Source organism: Arachis ipaensis, chromosome B08, assembly GCF_000816755.2.
Source record: "Arachis ipaensis cultivar K30076 chromosome B08, Araip1.1, whole genome shotgun sequence".
In the NCBI taxonomy this organism is placed as follows: Eukaryota; Viridiplantae; Streptophyta; class Magnoliopsida; order Fabales; family Fabaceae; genus Arachis; species Arachis ipaensis.
The window spans coordinates 76,255,532-76,261,682 of record NC_029792.2 but is presented as its reverse complement, the minus strand read 5'-3'; the positions used below and the strand labels follow the sequence as shown (position 1 = coordinate 76,261,682).

General features: G+C 40.1%; 1 long non-coding RNA gene across 1 annotated transcript in view; it reads left to right on the top strand.

Moving 5' to 3' along the window:
• The window catches only part of LOC110265553, a 6,971-nt gene extending 1,076 nt beyond the window's left edge, over positions 1–5,895 (top strand). Inside the window, exons 2-3 of the long non-coding RNA XR_002351709.1 lie at positions 5,705–5,759; positions 5,847–5,895. This is a non-coding gene — a long non-coding RNA (uncharacterized LOC110265553). The remainder of the gene's footprint in view (positions 1–5,704; positions 5,760–5,846) is intronic.

Genomic DNA, 6,151 nt, shown 5'->3' with positions numbered 1-6,151 from the left:
TTTTCTCTCTCCTCTTTAAATTCAAAAATATCTTTTCTCTCTATTTTTAAAACAAATTTTCGAAAATTATTTAAAAAAAATTTTCAGATTTTTTTAAAATTTAAAATCTTTTCCAAATCATATCTTTTTCAAAACTTCCTAACCACTTTCTCTCTCCTTATTTTTTTTCGAAAATCTTCACCTATTTTTATTTATTTTATTTTAATTTATTTTATTTTCGAAATAATTAAATAAATAAATAAATAAAAATATTTTTTTATTTTACATCATCTCCCTTTCTCCATCATGGATCTAAGTGGAAATGAACAGTCTAGGAGGACTCTGGGGTCATATGCTAACCCCTCTACTGCTTCATATGGGAGTAACATCTGCATACCCTCCATTGGAGTCAGTAGCTTTGAGTTGAATCCTCAGCTCATTATCATGGTGCAGCAAAATTGCCAGTATTTCGGTCTTCCACAGAAAGAACCTACAGAGTTTCTGGCACAGTTTTTACAAATTGCTGACACAGTACATGATAAGGAAATAGATCAGGATGTCTACAGACTATTACTGTTTCCATTTGCTGTGAAAGATCAAGCTAAGAGGTGGTTAAATAACCAACCTAAGGCCAACATAAGGACATGGAAACAGCTGACAGAAAAATTCCTGAATCAATACTTTCCCCCAAAACGGATGACACAGCTAAGGCTGGACATCCAAGGCTTTAAACAAGGAGATAATGAATCTCTCTATGATGCCTGGGAGAGATACAGAGAGATGCTACAAAAATGCCCCTCTGAAATGTTTTCAGAGTGGGTTCAGTTAGACATCTTCTACTATGGGCTTGCAGAAGGAGCTCAGATGTCTCTAGATTACTCAGCTGGTGGATCTATCCACATGAGAAAGACAATTGAAGAGGCTCAAGAGCTCATTGATACAGTTGCCAGGAATCAGCATCTGTACCTAAGCAGCAACCCTTCCATGAATGAAGAGGTTAAAACAGTAACTGCTAAACTCAGTCCTGTAAAACAAGCTGCTGAATTCAATCAGCAATTGGACTTTCTAACAAAGCAGCTAGCCGAATTTAAAGACAGGCTACAAGAGAAAAGAATGGCTAATATACATATGGAAGAACAGTTTAGGCAAACAAAGCAGCAGCTATCAAGACAAATAACAGAAGAATGCCAAGCAGTTCAATTAAGAAGTGGGAAAACAAATACCCCACCTCAAGGCAGCAAAAAGCTAAGGAATGAGCAAACCACCCAAAATTCACTTGAGGACAGTAAGAGCCCAGGGAAAAGTAATTCTGGAACTAAAACGCCAGAAAATTGGTGGAAGGCTGGCGTTGAACGCCCAGACCATGCTCAGGACTGGCGTTCAATGCCAGAAACAAGGCAAGACTGGCGTTCAACGCCGGAAATGGGCAAGGATCTGGCGTTGAACGCCCAAAATAGGCAAGATCTGGCGCTGAACGCCCAAAATGGGCACAGTTCTGGCGTTCAGACGCCAGGAGCAGACAAGGAGCTGGCGTCCAGTTTCACTCCAGCTTCTAACTCTGGCACTCAATCGCCAGTGAGGGATCAGACACACACAAATGCTGATAACAACCCCTCTAAAAAGGCTTCTTCAACCACTTCTGTAGGCAATAAACCTGCAGCAACTAAGGTTGAAGAATATAAAGCCAAGATACCTTATCCTCAAAAACTCCGGAAAGAGGAGCAGGATAAGCAATTTGCTCGCTTTGCAGATTATCTCAGGACTCTTGAAATAAAGATTCCATTTGCAGAAGCACTTGAGCAAATACCTTCTTATGCCAAGTTCATGAAAGAGATATTGAGTCATAAGAAGGATTGGAGAGAAACAGAAAGAGTTCTCCTCACTGAAGAATGCAGTGCAGTCATTCTGAAAAGCTTCTCTGAAAAGCTTAAAGACCCTGGGAGTTTTCTGATACCATGCATATTAGAAGGTAATTGCACCAAGACAGCTTTATGCGATCTTGGGGCAAGCATCAACCTAATACCTGCATCCACTATCAGAAAGCTTGGCTTAACTGAAGAAGTTAAACCAACCCGGATATGTCTCCAACTTGCTGATGGTTCTACTAAATACCCATCAGGCGTGATTGAAGACATGATTGTCAGAGTTGGGCCATTCGCCTTTCCCACTGACTTTGTTGTGCTGGAGATGGAGGAGCACAAGAGTGCTACTCTCATTCTAGGAAGACCCTTCCTAGCAACTGGACGATCCCTCATTGACGTCCAACAGGGGGAAATAACCCTGAGGGTCAATGATGATGAGTTCAAGCTGAACGTTGTCAAAACCATGTAGCATCCAGACACATCAAAAGACTGCATGAAAGTTGATCTTATTGACTCTTTGGTAGAAGTGGTCAACATGGCTGAGAGTCTTGAATCAGAGTTGGAAAACATCTTTAAAGATGTTCATCCTGATTTAGAAGATTCAGAGGACATGAAAGAGCCTCTGAAATTTCTTCTGGAAGAGGAGAAACGTCCTAAACCCGAGCTCAAGCCATTACCACCATCCTTGAAATATGCGTTTCTGGGAGAAGGTGACACTTTTCCAGTGATCATAAGCTCTGCCTTAAATTCACAGGAAGAGGAAGCAATTATTCAAGTGCTAAGGACGCACAAGACAGCTCTTGGGTGGTCCATAGGTGACCTTAAGGGCATAACCCATATCATCCACAAACTAATGGGCAAGCTGAAGTCTCTAACAGAGAATTAAAGAGAATCCTGGAACGGACAGTAAATACCCGTAGAAAGGATTGGGCACAGAGCTTGGATGATGCTCTGTGGGCTTACAGAACAGCATTCAAGACCCCTATAGGGACCTCTCCATACCAACTCGTGTATAGTAAGGCATGTCACCTGCCCGTAGAACTGGAACATAAGGCCTACTGGGCAACCAGATTCCTAAACTTTGATGCCAAATTAGCAGGAGAAAAAAGATTGCTCCAGCTAAATGAGCTAGAGGAGTTCAGATTCACAGCTTTCGAAAATGCCAAACTTTATAAAGAGAAATAAAAAAAGTGGCATGACAGAAAGCTGCCATCTAGAATCTTTGAACCAAGACAGAAGGTTCTGCTGTTCAACTCTAGACTCAGGCTATTCCCCGGGAAATTGAAATCCCGGTGGAGGGGACCATACGTGATTACAAGCGTATCACCATATGGTTATGTAGAGCTTCAAGATATTGACTCTGACAAGAAGTTCATTGTTAATGGACAGAGAATCAAGCACTATCTTGAAGGCAATGTTGAGCAAGAGTGCTCAAGGTTGAAGCTAGATTAAAAGCTCAGCAAAGTCCAGCTAAGGACATTAAAGAAGCGCTTGTTGGGAGGCAACCCAACTATTATTTACTTTCATGGTTTTTCATGTTTTATTAGGTTCATGATCATGTGGAGTCACAAAATAAATATTAAAAATTGAAAACGAAATCAAAAATAGCAGAAGAAAAATCACACCCTGGAGGAAGCACCTGTCTGGCGTTCAACGCCAGAACAGAGCATGGTTCTGGCGCTGAACGCCCAAAATGGGCAACATCCTGGCGCTGAATGCCCAGAACAAGCATGGTTCTGGCGTTCAACGCCAGAAATGGCTAGTAAATGGGCGTTGAACGCCCAAAATGGGCACCAACCTGGCGCTGAACGCCCAGAGTTGTGTGCAAGGGCATTTTGCATGCCTAAATTGGTGCAGGGATGTAAATGCCTTGACACCTCAAGATCTGTGGACCTCACAGGATCATTTCAAGATCTGTGGACCCCACAGGATCCCCACCTTCCATCCTCATAATCCTAGTTTTTTTTCCACATCTTCTTCTTCATCTATTCCTTCTTCTTTTGCTCGAGGGCGAGCAACATTCTAAGTTTGGTGTGGTAAAACAATTATGTGAAAGATCTATAGCTCAGTGGTAGAACATGTGGCTGCAAATCAAGAGATCCCTGAGATATCTCAGGGGATGCACTTCCCTCCACATAATTGTTGGAAGCAACTGAGGATAGAAATACCAAAAATCACTAGGAATCAAGCCACAAAGGCAAGGAAGAGACATAAAAGAGCTCAAGAACATCATTGGTTCCTCAAGAAGGAAATGCCATCATCACTAAGGTGGACTCGTTCCTTGTTCTTACTTTCTCTATTTTTCGTTTTCTCTATGTTAAGTGCTTATCTATGTTTGTGTCTTCATTACATGATCATTAGTAGTAATTAGTGTCTATTTTGATTTTATCCCCAATTAAGCTATAGTTTATTTTTCTCATCATCAGCAAACATGAATAAAGTAGTAGATCTTTTGAATAAGAGGCAATAAAATTTCGAGTTTTAATAAGAGAAATTCTAATTAGTTAAATGTGGTGGCAATGCTTTCTGTCTTCTGAATGAATGCTTGAACAGTGCATATGTCTTTTGAATTTGTTGTTTAAGACTGTTAAATATGTTGGCTCTTGAAAGAATGATGAACATGAGACATGTTATTGATAATCTGAAAAATCATAAAAATTATTCTTGAAGCAAGAAAAAGTAGCAAAGAACAAAGCTTGCAGAAAAAAAATAGAAAGAAAAAGAAAAAGCAAATAGAAAAAGCCAAAAGCTCTTAAAACCAAGAGGCAAGAGCAAAAAGCCAATAACCCTTAAAACCAAAAGGCAAGGGAAAATAAAAAGGATCCCAAGGCTTTGAGCATCAGTGGATAGGAGGGCCTAGGGCCTTAAAATCCTAGTCTAAGCGGCTAAACCAAGCTGTCCCTAACCACGTGCTTGACCAGTTCTCTACCCAATTCTGGCGTCTAGCGCCAGAAAAGGATCAAAAGCTGGAGTTGAACGCCCAAACTGGCACAAAAACTGGCGTTCAACTCCACAAATGGCCTCTGCACGTGAATTGCTTAAATCTCAGCCCCATCACACACCAAGTGGGCCCCAGAAGGGGATCTCTGCATCATCCATCATAGTTTACTCATTTTTTGTAAACCTAGGCTACTAGTTTAGTATTTAAACAACTTTTAGAGACTTATTTTGCATCTCATGACATTTTAGATCTGAACTTTATACTCTTTGATGGCATGAGTCTCTAAACTCCATTGTTGGGGGTGAGGAGCTCTGCTGTGTCTCGATGAATTAATGCAAATATTTATGTTTTCTATTCAAACATGCTTGTTCCTATCTAAGATGTTCATTCGCGCTTAACTGTGATGAAGGTGATGATCTGTGACACTCATCACCATTCTCAACCCATGAACGTGTGCCTGACAACCACCTCCGTTCTATATCANAGGATGGAAGGTAGCCATTGACAACGGTGATCCACCAACACACAGCTTGCCATAGGAGGACGTGCGTGCGTGAACAAGAAGACAGAGGAAAGCAGAGATTCAGAAGACAAAGCATCTCCAAAACTCTAATATATTCTCCATTACTGCATAACAAGTAACCTTTAATCCATGCTCTCTTGTTTATTTGCAATTCAAATAAGATTTACAAGATAACCATAGATTGCTTCAAACCAACAATCTCCGTGGGATTCGACCCTTACTCACGTGAGGTATTACTTGGACGACCCAGTGCACTTGCTGGTCAGTGGTACGAGTTGTGAAAAGTGTGATTCACAATTTGTGCACCAGTAAGCCATTAATTACTTTCAACCACTCTTTTTCCCCAAGTTATGGAAAATTGGAAGAGATGTTGAATTTCTTTGATTTTTGATGTTTTAGGATCCAATTAGCTAGAGGAAAACGTTTACTATTGCTTATGTGAAGTTTGGGTAGGGTGAGGATATAATAATTCTATCTAAATATTCTAAATTTATGTTTTGGGAATTAAATTGGGTATATATGTGTTATGAATGTGTATTAGGTTGTGAATAAATAATTGGAGCTTGAAATTGTGAATACCGAAACTTGGAGGAAGCTGTGTAGTTGAGGTTTTGGGGCTGTGTTTGGTTTTAATTAAATTGCCTTGATCGTTACGTGGGAATCGGCCAAGGTATGGTTTAGGTTTATTGCATTTAATATATAATGTTCTATGAAAACTTAGGCTAGATGACCATAGGATAAGCTGGAACGTATGTGTATATTGTGGTTAGTATCTTGTTATTACATATGGATTGGTATGGAGTTGATTAGTTGAAGGATTGGTAAATTGTTAATTATTGATTTGAG